General features: G+C 37.3%; 1 protein-coding gene and 1 long non-coding RNA gene across 4 annotated transcripts in view; both read left to right on the forward strand.

The window, feature by feature from the left end:
* Positions 1 to 21,447, forward strand: part of CDH12 (cadherin 12) — a 1,125,215-nt gene that overhangs the window by 915,137 nt on the left and 188,631 nt on the right. The gene's annotated exons all lie outside the window — the stretch shown is intronic.
* Positions 385 to 21,447, forward strand: part of LOC116552120 — a 21,104-nt gene continuing 41 nt past the window's right edge. Inside the window, exons 1-2 of the long non-coding RNA XR_004269232.1 lie at positions 385 to 600; positions 10,663 to 10,668. This is a non-coding gene — a long non-coding RNA (uncharacterized LOC116552120). The remainder of the gene's footprint in view (positions 601 to 10,662; positions 10,669 to 21,447) is intronic.

The raw sequence follows: 21,447 nt of genomic DNA on the forward strand, positions 1-21,447 counted from the left end.
TCTGAAATGCTCCTGAAGGACTTGTGTGAGGCTGTTTTACAGTTACCTATTTCATTTAATAAGTAGAAGGGGTACACTATAATAACAATAAAAAATGGTATAGTGAATACACAAAAATGTAACATACTTGTTTATTATTATTACTAAGTAAAATGTACTCGTATTAGTCCATTTTCACACTGCCATAAAGACACTAGCCGAGACTGGGTAATTTGCAAAGGAAAGGGGTTTAATTGACTCACAGTTCTGCATGGCTGAGGAGGCCTCAGAGGACTCACAATCATAGTGACATGGGAAGCAGTCATCTTCTTCACAGGGCAATGTGAGAGAGAGAAGGAGTGTGTGTAGGAGGAACTGTCAAACACTTATAAAACCATCAGATCTCCTGAGAACTCACTCACTATCATAAGAACAATATGGTAGAAACCACCCCCACGATCCAATCACCTCCCACCAGGTCCCATCCTCAACACATGGGGGTTATAAAGATTACTGTTGTAACCGGGCAAGCGCAAAATCACCGCTGAGACAAAGACTAGGCCAAATTTCAGGGTCTTTATTACCGGCGGCCACGGAGGACTCGCGTCTCTCTAACCCGTGGTCCCGAAAGGAGGGTGTCAAGACCTTTCATACCCATAAACCACCTCCTGGGCGGGGGTGGGGGTGAGGGGCTTTGGACATTCCGATTGTTACTTAAGTGGTTCACAGAAGTCAAGTTAAGCGTTAGTTTACACATTGTCTGGATGGGGTGGAAATTACAGACCTTAGTTACTTATTACAAGTCTTAAAATGGTGCAGGGGCCAAAATGGCATTGGTTTGTACTGCTTGCCTGTCACATTAGGGTTACAGAGAGCAGTTTCAACAGAAATCTGAGGCATGGTTGAGGTATGCAGTTTATGGGGCAATTACCATGTCACATTATAATTCAAGACAAGATTTGGTTGGGGACAGAGCCAAACCGTATCATTTCACCCTTGGCCCCTCCCAAATCTCACATATGTTTTCCATTTCAAAACCAATCATGCCTTCCCAATAGTCTCCCAAAGTCTTAACTCATTTCAGCTTTAACTCAACAGTTCACAGTCCAGAGTCTCCTCTGAGACAAGGCAAGTCATTTTGGTCTATGAGCCTGTAAAATCGAAAGCAAATTAGTTACTTTCTAGATATAATGGGGATACAGGAATTGAATAAATGCTCCCATTCTAATGGGAGAAATTAGTCAAAACAAAGGGGATACAGGCCCCATCTAATTCTGAAACCTAGCAGGGCAGTCATTAAAACTTAAAAGCTTTAAAATAACCTTATCTGACTCCATGTCTCACATCAAGGGCATGCCAATGCAAGGGGTGAGCTCCCACAGTCTTGGGCAGTTCCTTCCCAGGCTGGCATTGAGTCCCTGTGGCTTTTCCAGGTGCATGGTACAAGATGTTGGTGGATCTACCATTCTCGGGGCCGGAGAACCGTGGCCCTCTTTTCACAGCTCCACTAGGCAGTGCCCCGGTGGGGACTCTGTGTGGGAACTCCAATCCCACATTTCCATTCTGCACTGCCATAGCAGAGGTTCTCCATGATGGCTCCACCCGTGCAGCAGACGTCGGCCTGGACATCCAGGCATTTCCACACATCCAGTGAAATCTAGGCAGAGGTTTCCAAACATCAGTTCTTGACTTCAGTGTACCCTCAGGCACAACACCACGTGGATGACTCCAAGGCTTGGGGTTTGCACCCTCTGAATCAACAGCCTGAGCTGTACATCCACTCCTTTTAGCCACAGCTGCAGCTGGAGTGGCAGCAGCTGGGACACAGGGCACCAAGCCCTGAGGTTGCACAGAGCAATGGTGCCCTAGGCTTAGACCATGAAACCATTTTTCCCTCATAGGCCACTGGGTCTGTGATGGGAAGGGCTGCCATGAAAGTCTGTGACATGCACTGGAGACATTTTCCCCATTGTCGTGGCTACGACAATAACATTCAGATTCTTGCTATTAGGCAAATTTTTGTAGCCAGCTTGAATTCCTCCCCAGAAAAGTGGATTTTTCTTTTCCTACTGCATGGTCAGGCTGCAAATTTTCTAAACTTTTATGTTCTGCTCTTATTTTAAACATAACTTCAATTTCAGATAATCTCTCTCAAGTTAAAAGTTCCACAGATCTCTAGGGCAGGGGCAAAATGCTGCCAGTCTCTTTGCTAAGGCAGAACAAGCATGATGTGTGGGCTCCAGTTCCCAATGAGATCTTCTTCTCCATCTAAGAACACCTCAGCTCGGACTTCACTGTCTATATCACTATGAGCATTTTGGTCAAAACCATTCAACAAGTCTCTAGGAAGTTTCAAACTTTCCCTTAACCTCCCGTCTTCTTCTGAGGCCTCTAAACTGTTCCAACCCCTGCCTGTCAGCCAGTTCCAAAGTCACTTCTTTATTTTCAGTATCTTTATAGCAGTACCCCTCTCCCAGTACCAATCTACTCTATTAGTCTGTTCTCACACTGTTAGAAAGATACTACCCAAGACAGAGTAATTTATAAAGGAAAGAGGGTTAATTGACTCATAGTTCTGCATGTTGGGGGAAACCTCAGAAAACTCAGAATCATGGTGGAATAAATCCTTCTTCACAAGGCAACAAGAGAGAATGAGTGTGTGTTGGAGAAACTGTCAAACACTTATAAAACCATCGGATCTCACGAAAGCTTACTCACTGTCATGAGAACAGCATGAGGGAAACTGCCTCCAGGATCCAATCACATTCCACTTGGTCTTGCCCGTGACATGGCAGGATCATGAGGATTACAAATTCAAGACGAGATTTGGGTGGGGACACAGCCAAACAATATCAGTACTAGACATAATTTGATGTGTTACACTTTTATATAACTGGCAATGTGGTAGATTTGTTTACACCATCATTGCCACAAACTGGTGAGAAATATGTTAGACTATGATGTTAAGACAGCTACAAGGTCACTAGTCAATATTCATCTCCATTATAACCTTACGGGATGAGGGCTGGACATGGTGGTTCAAGCCTGTAATCCCAGCACTTTGGGAGGCTGAGGCAGGTGGATCACAAGGTCAGGTGTTCGAGACCAGCCTGACCAACATGGTGAAACCCTGTCCCTTTAAAATTAATTAATTAATTAAATTAAAAAAAATAATAATAATAACCTATAGGACCACCATGATATGTGCAGTTTGTTGCTGAGCAAATTATCATTATGCAGTGCATGATTGTATGTGATTTGTATGATTTTATTAATTGCTCTGCATTAAATAATATATATGTAACATCAGCACCTACTGTTACTGATGTTTTACCTCTTTGAGTGAATAGAATAAGTGCTCCCACTCCAAATGGAAGAAATTAGTCAAAACAAAGGGGATATGGAAAACTTGTTTTCATATGAATCTCTTTATTGTCACTACTTCTTAAATATAATTACCTTAAATATTTCTTCTGTGTTCACTGAGCATTTCACCATAAAAGTCAATGATTTTTGCTTCAACTTTAAAAAATGGCTTAAAAGCTTAAGAGAAGTTTGATATATAGTTATGCTTAATTTTACTCATTTAGATAGATGTTTTTAAAGTTGCAACCCTTCTTTTATCATTTCTTTTCTGTTTAAAGAATTTATTCTTTGAAGGTAAGTTTGTTAGCAACACATTACCTTAGTATTCTTTCATTTGACGATATTTTCAATGTCCCTTTAATGCCTGGAGAATATTATTGCTGGGTATTGAATTTACAGTTCATAGTTTTGTTCTTTCACTTCTTCAAAAATATTATCTGCTTCCTTCTGACCTTCGTGGTTTCAGATGGAAAATCTGCTGTGGTTTGCATTATTGTTTTTCTGTAAGAAATGTGTCATTTTTCTCTGTTTGCTTTCAAGATTTTTATTTTTTATTTTGTTCAAATTGAATGTATTAGGGTGTGTTCTACTTAGCATTTCCCATCTCTTGAATATTTAGGTTTATGTCTTCTATTCAATTTGAGAAGCTTGAAGTCATTATGTTTGAATAGTTTTGTTTTTGTGTTTTTTTTTTTTTTTTTTTTTTTTTTGATGGAGTTTTGCTCTTGTTACCCAGGCTGGAGTGCAATGGTGCAATCTCAGCTCACCGCAACCTCCACCTCCTGGGTTCAGGCAATTCTCCTGCCTCAGCCTCCTGAGTAGCCGGGATTACAGGCACGCACCACCATGCCCAGCTAATTTTTTGTATTTTTAGTAGTGACGGGGTTTCACCATGTTGACCAGGATGGTCTCGATCTCTTGACCTCGTGATCCACCCGCCTCGGCCTCCCAAAGTGCTGGGATTACAGGCGTGAGCCACCGTGCCTGGCCTTGAATAGATTTTGATTCCCACACTTTCTCTCCTCATCTTCTATAACTGTTGTAATTATGGATGTTAGCTCTTTTATTATTATCCTAAAGTTTCCTGAAATTCTGTTAATTTTTTAAAATCTGTTTTCTCCTTCTTGTTCAGACTCAGTAAATTCTGCTGGTTTGTTTTCAGATTCACTGATTCCATCATCTGCTCTGTGCTCTCTACTTTTGTGCCCATCCACTGACTGTATTATTTCTATTACTGTATTTTAATTTTATTTAGTTTATATTTTCCATTTGATTACCTTTTATCACTTCTAAGTCATTGTTGCATTTATTTTTAATTTTTACTTGTGTTTGCTCCAAGAGAATAGAATATATAATTGCTTATTTCAACACTTTTATGGTGATTTCTTTAAAATCCTTGTCAGATAATTAGAACCTCTTTCTTTTTTCTTTTTTCTCTCTTTTTTTTTTTTTTTTTTTTTTTGAGACCTGAGTCTCACTCCATCACCCAGGCTGGAGTGCAGCATCACCATCTCAGCTCACTGCAACCTCCGGCTCTCAGGTTCAAGAAGTTTTCCTGCCTCAGCCTCCCAAGTAGCTTGATTTACAGGCACACACCACTACATCCTGCTAATTTTTTAGATTGTTGGTAGAGGCAGGGTTTCGCTATGTTGGCCAGGCTGGTCTCAAACTCCTGACTTCAAATGATCCAACCTGCCTTGGCCTCTCAAAGTGCTGGGATTACAGGCGTGAGCCACTGAGCCCAGCCCCAACCTCTGTTTTCTATCTGTGTTGGTATCTGTTGTTTTTCTCTCATTTACATTATGATTTCCTTGTTCTTTATTTTACAAGTGATTTTTATTGTGTTCTGAATATTTTTTACGTTATGAGAATCTATTCTTTCTTCTTATTATTATTTAGTAGATGGTTTGCTATTCATGTGCAACCTAAGAGCTGGGTAGGTGTGCCTATTTAACTTCCTGATGGGACCTACTAACACCATCCTAACAAAAGTGGAGTGCTAACTGATACTTCCTTCTTGCAGGCTGGTTAAGTGGAAGTTGTCTTCTCCCTTCACCCTCTGGCCACTTCATGGCAAAAGTAGGGACTGATGTACACATCTTTGTTGCCTCCAGGTGAAAAGATAACCTCACTTCCCTGATGTGGTCCACTGACATCAGGGAGGTGATGAATAGAGCCCAACTCATAACCACCTGGTTGCTTCCAAGGGGTAGGAGTGGGGAGAAGCTGTGTAAGACCAGAACTGGTCATCGAAGGACCTATTATAAATTATGGTTTGTATAATACTTACTTTCAAGTCTTAAATAATCCATGCCAACCAATCACCATAGAATATGTGAGAGATCATATTACATATTTGTTCAAGATGTAGCCTCTGGAGCAGTGTTTGAATGCCAGTTTTATGTTAAAGTATAAATACCTTCACAAAATCTCTAGAGGCCAAAGAAACTGTGTTACCCATCTGTGTTTCAGTATTCTTGTATTTAAAATGGAAGCACTTAAAGCTCACAGTGAGGTTGTGAGGAATCAAGAACTTAATACCAGCAAAGCATTTAGAACAGTGTCTGCGAAGTTGTAAAATTTCTATAGATGTTGGCTTCAGTTACATGTAGGCTGACATACATCCAGTTTCACTCAAGACAGCAGTGTTTTCACTGTTGTCTCAACATAATTATTACTAGTGCCTTTGTTAACTCTTGAAGGTGTCCCTGTTAAGCTTAAACAATAAGTTATGTAATTTCTCTACTTACATATTTTTACATTATATAACAACCATCAATGTACTCAATTGCTAAAAGTCTTATGCTGTCTTTGTTTCATTGGCATTCTTTATTCTTCCAAACACAAGATAAAATATTCTATTGAAAAACTATTTCAAACAGTGAATTAGAGAAACAATATGAAGTTCTATTCCATAGTGATATCAACCAAGTGGTTCTTTTGCCATCATCCACTGACACCAGGGAAGGGGTGAGTAGGGGCCAACTCATGCCATTTGTTTGCTTCCAAGGGGTAGGAGTGGGGAGAAGCTGTGTAAGAACAGAACTGATAATTGATGGCCCTATCATTATAAGTTCTTGCTTTTATAGTACTTACTCTCATGTCTTAAATAAGAATACGCCAAACAATCGCCATGGAATATATGAGAGATCATATTAATCATTAAATTTTACATGACAACACTAAGCATATTAACTCCCGTCTTCTATCTCATTAATTGTGACCAATACTTAGAGGCTTAGGTATAATGCATTCTTCTGTCCTACATGACTGAGTGAAATAGCATGTAGCAGCAACATATAGTACCAGTGTGTAATCCTAATGCAATGTCACACCCCATGTGACCCTTTTGTGTGTTGGCATTGGCCATGGTGTGTCAGTTTAATAAAAAATTTAATTGATTATACTCGGGATTCACATTTTCTTTCTTGACGCCAATATTGAAGAGAAGTACCACAAAATACATAGGAGTACTAAACTAGTAGTAATAAGAAAAACATAAATATATTTAAGATAGTGTGTTGCTTTTATTTATAATATTAGCTACTGATACAACTAAAGCACTGTGACTCAGTTTTCTCTTTTGTAAGAGCACAAGTTTGCACTAGTTAATCTTTAAATATCTCTCTACAAACTGTTTCTAAGATTGTGAATAAATAGATCTAAATACTGTTATAGGTATATAAACACAGAGATGAATGCAGGTATGGGTAAAAATATGGCTATGGGTCCTAGCCTTAAATGCTTATCTTTTATAACTAACTGATGTTCAGGGATGGATTTATATAATCTGCTCATTTGCAGGGGCCCACCACTTGGCTAATTCTCTGGTGTCATTCATGTCAAGTTTTAAATAATTTTTGAATAAGATGTCCCATATTTCAATTTTGCACTCAACACCGAAAATTTTGTAGCTGGTCCTGTTAATTTGTTAATGAAATTTCTCTTTAGGAAATTACTAAATTAATAACGCAACAATTAAGAAAATAATTATTAAATTTTACATGGCAACACTGGCAATATTAACTCCCATTTTCTATCTCCTTAATTGAGGCCATCCTTTAGAGGTTTAAGTACAATCCATTCTCCTGTCCTACACTACCGAGTGTATAGTACCAGTATTTCATCCTAATGCAACACCACACCCCAGATGACCCTTTTGTGTGTTGGTAATGACCATCATGTCTCAGTTTAATCAAAAGTTTTATTGATTAAAACTTGAATTTTACATTTTTTACACGCCAGTATTGAAAAGAAGTCATACAAAATACTCCTTGGGAAAAACAAAGTCCACTTTAGATCTAAAACATATGACAGTAATTGGTTGCATAACATTTTGAGAATAAATATTATATAAATGTAAGTAAAAATGTTACTGAAATTTTGTAAAAGCTAACTATAAACAGAAAATGAGTCTATATCTTATACAGAGAAATGTGTAGAATCTCCATATTAATCCATTTTCACACTGCTATAAAGAATACGTGAGACAGGGTAGGTTATAAAGAAAAGAGGCTTAACTGACTCAGTTCTGCATGGCTGGGAAGGCCACAGGGAACTTACAATCATGGCCAAAAGGGGAGCAGGCACGTCTTACATGGCAGCAGAGAACACATGTGAAGGAGGCACCGTCAAACACTTATGAAACCGTCGCATCTCATGAGAACCATCATGAGAACATCATAGGGGAAACCGCCCCCATGATGCCGTCACCTCCCACCAGGTCCCTTGACATGTGGGGGTTATGGGGATTACAATTCAAGATGAGATTTGGGTGGCAGCACAGAGCCAAACCATATCACTTTCTGTGCCTTGTGTTTCTCATACTAGTCAATGACAACTCATTGAATGTTATCTGGGGATTTAAAATCTTTGGGAGATTATATATTGCCTGTACTGTTAAATTTTTGTCAGGATAATGTAGCAATTCACAAATGAATCATACTTAAACCTCCAAAGAAAAGACACATAGAAATGAGAATTCTGGGCCGGGCACGGTGGCTCAAGCCTGTAATCCCAGCACTTTGGGAGGCCGAGGCAGGTGGATCACGAGGTCAAGAGATCGAGACCATCCTGGTCAACATGGTGAAACCCCGTCTCTACTAAAAATACAAAAAATTAGCTGGGCATGGTGGCACGTGCCTGTAATCCCAGCTCAGGAGGCTGAGGCAGGAGAATTGCCTGAACCCAGGAGGCGGAGGTTGCGGTGAGCCGAGATCGCGCCATTGCACTCCAGCCTGGTTAACAAGAGCGAAACTCCGTCTCAAAAAAAAAAAAAAACAGAAATGAGAATTCTATTGCCAGCATTACTGTGAAAAATGTTTTAAAACTTTGAATATATATGCTCATATATATACACAGACACATACACAGATATATATTTACATATGTGTATATACATATATGGATACATATATTCTTAAACTTTCTTTTAATGAAAAACTAAAATATGAGGAAAATAATAGAGCAATAGTTACATAACTAGTATTATGTTAATAATGTTATATGACTTGCTATATAATTAAATATATAAGAACCTAAGTGAGAACCAGAAAATCTAGATTTAGATTTACTGCTTTTCTAAATACACAGACACACACACATACACAAAACTCTGTATTTGTCTCATTGTAGCTGGAGCACATTCCTATCAAGTTAGCAGATTAAAACAACACAAATTCACTATCTGACAGTTCTGCAAGTAAAGACCAAAATAGACATACAGGATAAAATTAAGAGCTTCTGCTGTCTTGAGGCTGCTTGCATTCTTGGCTATAACCCCTTGCCCCATCTTGAAATCCTATCACTCCAAACTCTGCTTTCATAATACATCTCCCATCTCCTTCCATCTTCTTAATCTTACAAGAACTCCACTTGGGATTTTATTTGGAACACCCAAATAACCCAGCTTAATATTCCAATCTCTAGAGCCTTAAATAATTGCTTCTGCAATGTCCCTTTTGTCATGGAAGGTGACATTTTCACGGTTCCAGACATGAGGATGTGGACATTTTAGTAAGCCATTATTATGTCTACCACAGTGACCTTAGAAATCTTTCAGTTTTTTTTTTTTTTTTTTTTTTTTTTTTTTTGAGACACAGTTTCACTTTTTTTGCCTAGGCTGGAGTGGAATGGCACGATCTCAGCTCACCACAGCAATCTCCGCCTCTTGGGTTCAAACGATTCTCCTGCCTCAGCCTCCTAAGTAGCTAGGATTCCAAGTGTCTGCCACAATGTCCAGCTATTTTTGTATTTTTAGTAGAGACAAGAGTTTCTCCATTTTGGTCAGGCTGGTCTCCATCTCGCATCCTTAGGTGATCCATTCACCTGGGCCTCCCAATCAGTTTTTATGTATAAAAACAAAACAGTCTTCCAAATGAGGAAGCTACATTGGGGAAAAGTCAGCCACACAGGTCTCCCCATTAAAACTTAAGAATGGGTACATCTTTAATTCTGAGTCAAAATGGAAAGGCTTTCTATGTAACTCCCTTTCCACTGTATTTGTCACTTGATCCTTCTCTCTTACTTTGAAGTCAGAGAACAGCAAAGAGTTTGCAAAATATATAACTAGTCTAAAAAGAGTTCTTAGAATTCAGCTACATCTAAGTACACAATTACTTATTTAAGCTTGATTCAGTGAAACAAATTTTCAGTTGAGTTTCTTAATGGGAATGACCAGTCACATTTTTCAAATTTGGCTTTATGCGTAATTTGACAAATTATTTATACTTTGAAACATCTGGGCTCAATTTTTAAAAAATTCATAAAATAAGAAATGATTCTTTTGATTTAAGCATGCATGCTATTAAATGACTCATCTTAATTTCTATCTTTTCATAAATGTTGAAAAATCTCAAGAAACCATTATGTTGTTCTAAAAATGGTCAAGCAAGGTCAGTTTCCTTTTGATGTTTAGAGAGTTGGGTTATTTCTCATTTTTCTTTTAGGGGTTAAGCTGTCCTAAAGCTTGACATTAGCTTGAGCCAGCTGTCTTCAAATTTTTACCTGTAGCTAGATAGTCTTAGAAAGATATTGCAAATTAGTGCTGCTTCTACTAACTAAAATAACGTGCAGTTAGCTGGCAGGCAGCAGTGAATATTTTAAAAGGTGTACTAAATTACATTTAGATTTTCAGTTCCTTTTGAAGTGAAAAGAGTATTGAAAACTTTGAAGTCTTTGACTTTCTCATAAGCATGATAAATTTCAAGTACAAACATAGATTTATAGATAGTTTACAGAAAAATTGTGGATTTTGTGTTATAATCTCAGATTAATGATTTTTTCCTTTTTGTGATTTTTTTCAAAGTAATTATAAAGGACTGTGTGTATATGTGTGTGAGTGTGTGTGTGTGTGTGTGTGTGTGTGAGAGAGAGAGAGAGAGAGAGAGAGGGAGAAACAGAGAGAAAGAGACAGAAATAGAGAAATTATTTAAATGTACACAAAATTTTCTACGACAATTATACTTGGATTATCTAGTAACATGTTTACTTACATGAAGCAACTGTATATCATCAGATATATATTACATGAAACAACTGTATATAATCAGATTTATACTAGTTTCTGAAGAAAACTACATTTAGTTGGATACTAAACTTGTTTCAGAAAGCCTAATTATTCTCAAGGGTCTGTGTGTGTTTGATGGGATGATAGTTTGGGGAACAAACTTAACTGTTTTTTGAAATAGTAGTAAACTTCAAAAGTTAGGTGAAATACATTTGACAAGAATTTTTGCATGTGAAGACAATCTAGTAATATTTTCACATTTATGTTAAGCATAAATTATAAAATGTTATTTTTGCTCAAAAATAAATAAAAATAACACATTTTAAACAAAAGTAGACTCACCATCTCTCCAGAATGATATCCAAAGACCAAAGCAAGTTTGGCCTCTTTTGGGTATTTGAGACTTGTTTTCAGTAAATCATATAATCAGATTTTTTTCTATAACTTTTTTGTTTTTGAGATGGAGTCTCACTTTGTCACCCCGATTGGAGGGCAATGATGTGATCTTGGCTTACTGCAGCTTCCACATCCTGGGCTCAAGTGATTCTCCCATCTCAGTCTCCTGAGTAGTTGGGATTACAGATGTGAGGCACTAGGCCTGTATTTTTTTTTTTTTTTCCAGTAGAAATGGAGTTTCACCATGTTGGCCAGGCTGGTTTAAAACTCCTGAATTAAAGTGATCCACCCACTTTGGCCTCCCAAAGTGCCGGGATTACAGGCATGACCCACTGTGCCTGACCTCTAAAACTTTTTATATTTGTGTTTATCATGAGTACACAAAAAAACATTTTTGAATATCTTTTTCTCAGGAGATTTTTAATTATTAGGAAAAAGGCAAAAATGTGAGTACACTAGATAAACCTGCCAAAGCATGTCCAAAGAAGAAATTAAGTTCTGTAAATACTTAGAATCAATAGTTGAATAGGTATTCAGGTTTTCAGAATTAAAAGCATAAATGCATATTTTAGTCTCTTTTCATTTTATTTTAAATATGACTATCCATACAATGACTCCTGCACAATTTCAGATAACCCCCTTATTTGTATATTTACTGAGATGAAATATTTTTTTATTAGTACCTAAGTAATTACTAGTAATCTGAAACTAATTTTCTTATAGGATGAGTACGAAATACTTTTCTTTTAAAAGGGAAAAATGAAAAGGAAGTAAGTTTAAGTATTTTTTAAAAGAGAAAAATTTAAAAAATTACATCATATTAAATTTAATTATAACCTTGATGTATGTAAAACCTTTATTAAAAATATTTTCCAAAGTTCTTAGTAAGCTTTAATTAACTATTTGTATATATTACCTTATTGTAATTTTAAAAGTATAACTATTATATATGTGTGGAAAGATTTAAACACTTAGAACATATAAAACTCAATGCAATTAATTTTTCCTCTTCGTGTGTTAAATATTCAGTCATTTTTTCTGTAATTTTACATATGTATAGAAGGTATGACAATTATATTACATGTAAAATTTAGTACAACTTTTATTAAAGTATATATATATTTTTTCTTCTCTATATATACAGCTAACCCTTTTTTTAGAGGGCTGCATAATTTTCTATAACATATATATGTTGTAATTATCTATATCCCCATTAAAAGGCAAGTTGCTTCCAGGTTTCATTATTATAAATACTGTTTCAGTGAACAGTTTTTAATATACATATAGCTTTGTGCCATAAAAGTCATCTTTGTGACAATAAAAGTGTTTTTGCATGCATCTGGAAGTGTAATAGAGTGTCTATGCACTTTCAGTTGGGTAGGTGTTTCAAAACAGTCCTACATGTTTGAAAGAATTCTAACTCGCTGTACTGCTCCCCTTTCAAATCTGGCAAAAATTGAAGTCCTTAATGTTTCTTGCCCGAATTGACAGAGCCCTGATATGTAGAATATATACATATTTCCTAAAATTTAGCAAGTAACTCAACAACAAAATGACAAATGAAAGAAGCAGGCCATTGCCTATCTGTTTGAGATATATTTAACCCTTCTTCAGAAGAGGCTTTGATTCTTATCTCTCTGTATCTGCCTGTAGACAGCATATCTTCCAGCAAGCTTGCCCTGACCTCCTAGAATTGGATGGGTGCCATTTCTAGATTTTTCATATTCCACTGTACATAACTAATAACAGAAATTATCACAAGGACACAGCTGTAGTTTCATTGTTGTATCCAGCTATCCAGCTATCATCTTCACCAGGCAGTAAACTCCTTGAAGGCAGAAGTTAGATTTATCTTCACCGCCTCTGTGTTTTAGGTGAGGTCTGACAGACAGGGGTCAGAATTTTCCCTCTAGGTAAATTAATTAGGTTAACCTCAACTGATACTAAACAGTAGTCATTAAATTTATCCCCAGCCATCAGGAACTTAACTTCTCTGGGGAGAGAGCCAGGTGTTGGAGTAGGCAATTAAGACATCAAGCCAAAATGACAGTAACAAACCTTTGAGGCTAAACTGGAAAAAGTGCCCATGATCCCCATCGTTTTTTCTCCATGAAACAGCTCTCTCAAGGATCAGGCGGGTCAGCACAGACGTGGGGTTGTCTCACTGCCTAAGAAACCCTGAACAAAAGGCTTCTGCAGTTTTATGGAAGGTCAGGAAAGGGCAGGGAGTGGAAAAGCACTGAATATTGAATTGGAAGGGAGACAACTGTGTTCAACACTCCTCCTCCTCTCCCGATGAAAAGGAGGTCTTGGCAAACATGCTTGAGGAGGATCTGCCAAAGGCCGCCCTTGGAGAGGCCTCCCAGGGGAGGCACCAGTCAAGGGATGCTGATCTGTGTATGAGCATGGCCCTGCAGTCCTTACTGAAGCTGCCATCAGAGGACTACGCTCTAGCGTGAGTAGGGCAGCTCTCCCTGTCAGGCCTGCTTAGTCAAGTCTTTGTCGTTGTTTATGGATGGGCCCCAAAATCACACACAGCGTTGAGTACGGAGCTGAAATCCTTATTGCTCTATCTGTAATCCCTAGGTTGGTTGATACCTAATACATGATTAAGAAACTAAAACACAAGGATCACAATTCTATATCAGCTTTGAGCGGGGACCCAAAGCATTTAAGAGTGAGTGTGTGTGTGTGTGTGTGTGTGTGTGTGTGTGTGTGTGTGTGTCTGTGTAACTCAATATAGAGCTCTAAGTCTGTAGAAACTGAACTTCAGAAAGTTGGGGTGACATGTTTTCCAAAGAAAAATACCCAATGACACAATTTGCTGTTTTCAAGCAATCGTTTTGTCAAATAAATCTTACAGTTGTGCCTAGAGTCCATAGATAGTAAAAAGACTTAGTGACAACTTTGTGCTTTCTGTTAGTTTTATCTTCTATCTACTACAAAAGATTCACATGGCAGTATGAAACGTTTGAGTTCAATGAACAAATGTATATGAATTCTCCCTGCCTTACCGCTTCTCCTCCACCTCCTCTTTTCCATGGTTGCCATATATAAACTTCTCCCCTAGATATCTGTGTTCAGATCTATTATCTTCTCCTATTCTTATGTAGGTAGTACTTTCTACCATTGAATTTATGTTGAGAGCAACCTCCCATTTCTCAGTTGACCAATTTCCTCCTTGCACCGGTGCTAATCTGCTACTTGTTTCATTAATATAAATCTTGAGTCAAAAGAGGATCCCCCCAGGAGTATTATAGGCTGTAGAATATATGGTTCATATTCCACCAAAAGTTGTTTTTAAATAAACCTTCCTCCCACTTTGCAATGAATCTTGATATGCCCGTTAATCTTTCCTTAATTATTTAGAAGTGCTGTTTTATTATAAACCTGATTTACCGGAGGTGCATTTTGGAATACTAAAAAACATCATGGATGCTCTGCCCTGTTCCCTGTTAGAACACTGTATTTGAGGCCCAATACCATTTTCACTTTAGTTATACCCAAGTCTAATTACGATATACAGACTATTAGTCTCATATTGAATTTTTACATATAAAAAAGAGATAACTGATGTTCAACATAATAAAATTAATAATAGCGCAAATATAATGACATTAAATTAAATAATTATAAATTGGGAATAAAAACCATGAAACTTTATCTGCTTCAGCTTTAAATAATTTTAGTGATTGTGATCTAAATATTAACCTCTCCTGTGTCGAGAGTATTTTCCACTTGTTATGTATGAGATACTGTACTTAATGAATATTGATGATGGCCTGCTAATGTTGAATATACAGTTCCATATTTTTCTCTGCAATTGAAAATAGCTTTGTCAGTTCCTCAGATACTAGATATAATGATAAAGAAAATAAGAGTTTCGTATATGGATATTTTACTTTGGAATTAGAAAAGAAATAGCAAAAGAAATGGAATAATAGCAATGTTCATGTTTGCAAAATTGTACATGATTTTACCAAGTATTGCAACATTTGCTAGTTTCTTTTGCTTTTTTGGAATAATATACAATTATAATTTAATAATAGACAAGACAGTGAAAACAAATTACTAGAAATCACAAAATTCTAGATGTTTCAAACTTCATTATGGCAGAGTCCCTCTGCAGAGAGCTGGATCCAAAAGAATGTAATGATTAATATTTTATTGAACAAGTTTCATTTTAATCACAATGATTTATATTTGTGTTTTTACCTGCACATCTAAGGAGGTTTTAATATCCAAAAAAGGAATTCTTATTTCATTTTTTGGAGGACAAAATAGAGTCAACAAATATTGACATTTGCTATTAATTAATAAAAAAAAATAGTGTGACTCTAGTCTCTTTTCTTAGGTTACAACACATTCCTATTTGCCAAATAGTTTTACTGATACACATGATTTTTGACCAGCATATAAGGTAGAATTGATTCCAATACTTTAAACAAAATTACTATCTTATGATTAAAAGTAAAACAATTTATTTATGCTTCATTTGTGTAGAGTATACTAGTGTTGTTTTGTAAAACTTAACATTGGTGACAGATAATGGGTATCAATAAAAGTAAATGCAGTGGGGCCTGGCACGGTGGCTCACGCCTGTAATCCCAGCACTTTGGGAGGCCGAGGCGGGTGGATCACGAGGTCAAGAGATCGAGACCATCCTGGTCAACATGGTGAAACCCCATCTCTACTAAAAATACAAAAAATTAGCTGGGCATGGTGACGCGCACCTGTAATCCCAGCTACTCAGGAGGCTGCGGCAGGAGAATTGCCTGAATCCAGGAGGCAGAGGTTGTGGTGAGCCGAGATCGCGCCATTGCACTCCAGCCTGGGTAACAAGAGCGAAACTCCGTCTCAAAAAAAAAAAAAAAATAGTAAATGCAGTGATTATGAAATTGAAAAATTAAAATATCTGTGTTTGTCAGCAACCCGAGGGTCCACCTTTCAAGTGTTGATCATTTATGCTATCAATAGCATGATTTTGATTTTCAAAAATCTCCATGAGGTCTTCATATCTAATCAATCTGGTTGGTAAATGAAATCTTTACTAATTAGGTTAAATGGGAAAAGAACCACCACTTTGTTTCTTCTTAAGGCTAGTCTTAGCACACAACATCTAGAAAAGGTTTAGGGAGAAAAATCCAACCTCTATTGGTCAGATTGTTTGGTTGACTAAAGGGCAGTCTGTTTTGGAATTAATGCATCATGGCATTTAAAAAATTGGATTTAAAATTGGAAAACAACTTAAACCATAATGTAGGCGTCAGACTGTGCTCACTGTAATATGCATAGCTTCTTATTTTTATTTGTTAACCTGAAGGTCTGTTATTCTCAGGCAGATTTACTAGGCATTGAAAAAACAGGTGGCATTTTGCTTTTTTCAGGAGTAACTTCGTTCAAGCACCGTGATTATGCATATTTCCTTTATTCATTGATCCATTAGTTCATGCTACCTTAACTCCAGGCCTTCTGGGATCTGAACTGCGGCTGATGTTAAGTTTATTCTCAAATTACTTCTTTAAAAGCCTATTCTAGGTAGTTTCTAATTAGACACCCCCAGATGGTATGAATCAAACAGCTGTAATCCCAGCTGGGAACCAGTGTGAGAAAATGCTTTTTTTTTTTTTTTTCTATTCTCTTCTTAGCTTTTTTTCCCCTCTCTATCACAACTTTTAATATCCTCAAATTTCACAGGTGTTTGAATACTGTAAGTCATTGTATCATATGCTCTGGAATGCTAATAAGATATCCTGTTCTAGCAATAAAGATACAGGCTCTATGAATGTAATGGATCACTTGGACTTCTGAAGGGATCCAGCAAAATGTTATTTCATAAAGCAATCTGCTTATGTATTAACATTAACACTTAGAGCACTTTATATGCATAAAGCTCAAGACATTTTGGCACGTACCTATTTTCCCCAGCTCCACACGATCTTCCTAAATCCTTCCCAAATCCCTTTTAGGCAATTAGTTATGGGATGTGATTCAATAATCCACTAATTTGGGTCTAGCATACTAAACATAGCTAATTAGAGATATTTTTATAATAAAAATGATGGTAATGACAATTACTTAAACCATAATTATCAAAAATTTTATATGTTCTTATTATACAAAGTTGTTGATCTATAAATTATTTCATTAATCCCAAAAACTGTATGTTACATCTTTCTCATATACCTATACTATGCTATATTCTTATTCTACTGATGAAGAAACTGAGGCTTGAAGAAGTAATCAAATGTTCCAGTAGCATGCAAGAAGGAATATAGCAGGGCTGGGAGTTAATAGCCTAATAATAATGGCCAACATTTGTTGAGCGTTTACAAAGAGGCAGTATGCTAATTTCTCAAGAAATAGTTTATAATCAGGACAGTCCTATTATATATCTTGCAAGCTAGAATAATGTGACCTAGGACAAGAATTAACCAAAAGGCATGATGGGAAATATTGTTCCTGGCGATTCTGGATCTTGTATTACTATGATTACACTTTGTATAAAAACTTCCACATAACATGCATCACTCTCTATATTTCAAACTTTGATTTAATAATAATAATAATAATAAAAAATTTCCTTCACAGTCCTGACTAGCAAACAGTGGTGCTGCAATCTGGCATGAGTCAAGCACTTAAACATGGCAGCACTGTTTCAGAATTACTAATCAAGCTTTTTCAAGACCCTCTTTCTTGCTCCAAACATAAGCACTCATCGCTTTCACGGCTCCCTGAAGCCCGTCCTCCTTGTCCATTCTTCACTCATGAAATCTGTGATTTGAGACACTGTCTCTACTAAATCATGATTATGTATTTTACTATGTTACTAGCTAACTGGTAAAGCACAGTTTCTGATTGCATAGTAACTAACACCAAAATATCAGTAAACGGAGTTGTGATGTCCTTCAGAAACTATCTGATAGGCAAAATGAATGAACCGTGGTAGAATTTCCAGAGGGCATTTTGGGTTGTGGGATTTTCTAGGGTATATGAGAGCAGTATTATCTGTCATTTTTGCCCAGGAGGACATATATCTGCAGCAAATTGTTCAGTTTTCTTGTCTTTCAAAATACTTTATTGCTGGGCACTGTGGCTCATGCCAATAATCCCAGAACTTTAGGAGGCTAAGGCTAGAGAATCACTTGAGTCCAGGAGTTCTAGACCATCCTGGGCAACATAGTAAACTCAGTCTCTACAAAAAAATATGAAAGGTAGCCAGGTGTGGTGACACACACCTGTAGTCCCAGCTACTTGGGAGGCTGAGGTGAGGAGGTCACCTGAGCTTGGGGAGGTCGAGGCTGCAGTAAGCCAAGATCACACCACTGATTCCAACCTGAGCTACAAAGCAAGACCCCAGTATCTTGCATTGCCACCTGAGCTCTGCCTCCTGTCAGATCGGTGGTGGCATTAGATTCTCATAAAAACATGAACGCCATTGTGGGCTCAGCATGCCAGGGATCTAGGTTGCACACTCCTTTACGAGAATCTAATGCCTTGTGATCTGTCACTGTCTCCCATTACCCCAGAAGGGACTATCTAGTTTCAGGAAAACAAGCTCAGGGATCCCACTGATTCTATATAGTGAGTCGTATAATTATTTCCTTAAGTATTAAAATGTAATAATAGTAGAAATGAAGATCACATTAAATGTAATGTGCTTGAATCATCCTGGAACCATATCCCTCCACCCAACATCGATGGAAAAATCATCTTCCAGGAAACTGGTCCCTGGTGCCAAAAACATTGGGAACTGCTAATACAGAACACTTTCCTGCAGCCCAATTTTGGAATATATCTTTGGCCTCCCACTTCCCCTTAATTTCCTAGTAGTACTCTCATTATCATAAATCTCCTTTTTCTCTCTTCCATCCCAAAAACCTGTGCAGGAAGGGTGAATTCTGGCTGGTCTTATATGATCCATGCCATCATTTATGGATGAGCAAAGAATGTAGAAGGGCAATCAGGAATGATTAAAGACCCAAGAGTATGTGTTCTTCTTTCAAAGAAAGAATATTAAATTGAAAGAGTAATTTATACAACAAATGCGACAAATTACCAAAAATACAAAACGGAATATAGTTTTTTCCATTTTGGGGATTAGCCAAAAAAATCATACAATTACATTAAAACGGTAAAATATCTGGCAGCATTACTCAGTTCCTTGGCAAGGAAATACAGTATGCCAATTGTAAGTATGCAAAGTTGTTAATAACTAGTATATATAAAATACAACATTTAAAAAACTCATGATAGAATATTCAAAAAAATGGGCATACTTAAAAATAAAAACAGTGGCACAAATGGCTGATAAACTCTAATCCTCATATCTTCATATAGCCCTGCATATTTTCTGTTTCCATCACTCATCCTTTTCCAACTCATGACATTGTCCGGAGTGTGCACTGGAACATGCAATCTATCAGAAGCAAAACCTTGAATGTTCTCAGTCTCTTCTCGCTCATTCATCTCCTTGCTCTAACCAGCACTGGAGTCTTGCATGACAACATTGCTTTCCACCAAATATTAAGTGGCTGATTTTTCTCCAAGTCCATGCTAGGAAAACACTGAAGGTGAGAATGAGTGTGTTTCATTTTCCTTATTGTCAATTCTGGATCATTTTTCTTCGGTCCTCGCTAAAGCCTCTGAAAATCCTGGAAACTTTACCTTGAAGCCCACTGTAGGTCTCTCTCTAGGACAACCTATGTCATAATCCTTGGTGATTTCAATATCTATAAAGATGACAGATGACCATAGTCATAGTCAAATGTTTTCATCGTTATTCTTATTACCATAGTCAAATGTTTTCACCGTCATTCTTATTACCAATAACTGTAGACTGTCAAATATCAATTGCAAGCATCTGAATCCCTGATCACAATCTTTTCAGTCCTTTCCCTCTAGTAATCAGATTCTAATAATTTAATAATTTACTCCTCTCCCCCCCCACACAATAAAAACTATTATTAATTTATTATAACATTTTTGTTTTCTTTTTTTGGAGATAGAATCTTGCTCTGTCACCAAGGCTGGACTGCAATGACATAATCTCAGCTGACTGCAACCTGGGGTTCAAGTGATTCTCCTGCCTCCGCCTCTCGACTAGCTGGGACTACCGTCATGCGCCATCATCATGCTCAGCTAATTTTTTGTATTTTTAGTGGAGACAGGGTTTTGCCATGTAGCCCAGGCTGTTCTTAAACTCAAGCTCAAGTGATTTGCCCACCTGGACCTCCCAAAGTGTTTGGATTACAGGGGCGAGCTACTGCACCTGGCCTGATTTATGATAATATTTTTCACTTTTAATCTCTTCCATCTCCCCCATTTACATTCCTACTTACCCATCTTAAATGTCATGATTAATTGTTATTTCACTGTCTTGCATGGAACTTTACATTTTGTTTCTTAACTGCTTGATGATACACCAGCCCTGGCTAAATCCACCTGTCTACTTACTCCACACGCGCCACATGACAGTGTACTGTGGCTGATGGAAATACAGTCATGCTGACTTGTTTGCCATGACCACAAACTGCAAGTGGTCCCATATGCTGCTTAGTTATTTCAAGAAATTTCCCTCATTCATTTAGTCAGCTGCTAGCCTAGAAAATCTTAAAAATGTTCCTTTTCTCATATGCTATTTCCTCAAACCTTCACCAACTCCTTCTCCATGATTTCTCTCAACTAATCCACTTCGTTTTTTATAGTGAAAATAACAGCAACCAGGAGAGACCATCCTATGCATCATCTCTCTTGGACACACTTCTATAGGCATACACTCTGCCTTCACTACCGCTCCTACAGGTGAAAGTCAACCCCTTCACTCAGATATTACTCTCTTAATTTTTTCTTCTTCAAAGCCATCATTCCAGCAAATCTTTTTCTTTCCTCCTCTCTCCCCCATAGAACAAGGGATATTAAATCTTGCTTTATGGAGGGTACTTAATTTGGGGAAGTAATAAAATGCTTTCTGTTTATAGTCCTGCTCTCAAGAGTTAATTTCACCTGTTTCTCAAGTCATAAGGCTGGCACATTCATAGGTGCCAGTCAAACTGGTGGTTGGAATGGTGTTTTCCAAAAGATATTTGTATATTAGTAAAATCGAGAGAGAGAGAGAGAAGAGAGAGACAGAGAGAGACACAAAGACTAAATTAAGATATTCACTGATTCTAGCCAACAAGTCACGGTACCTCCAGAAA

Source organism: Sapajus apella, unplaced genomic scaffold (genome assembly GCF_009761245.1).
Source record: "Sapajus apella isolate SASKATOON/1434 unplaced genomic scaffold, GSC_monkey_1.0 scaffold11, whole genome shotgun sequence".
Taxonomy (NCBI): domain Eukaryota; kingdom Metazoa; phylum Chordata; class Mammalia; order Primates; family Cebidae; genus Sapajus; species Sapajus apella.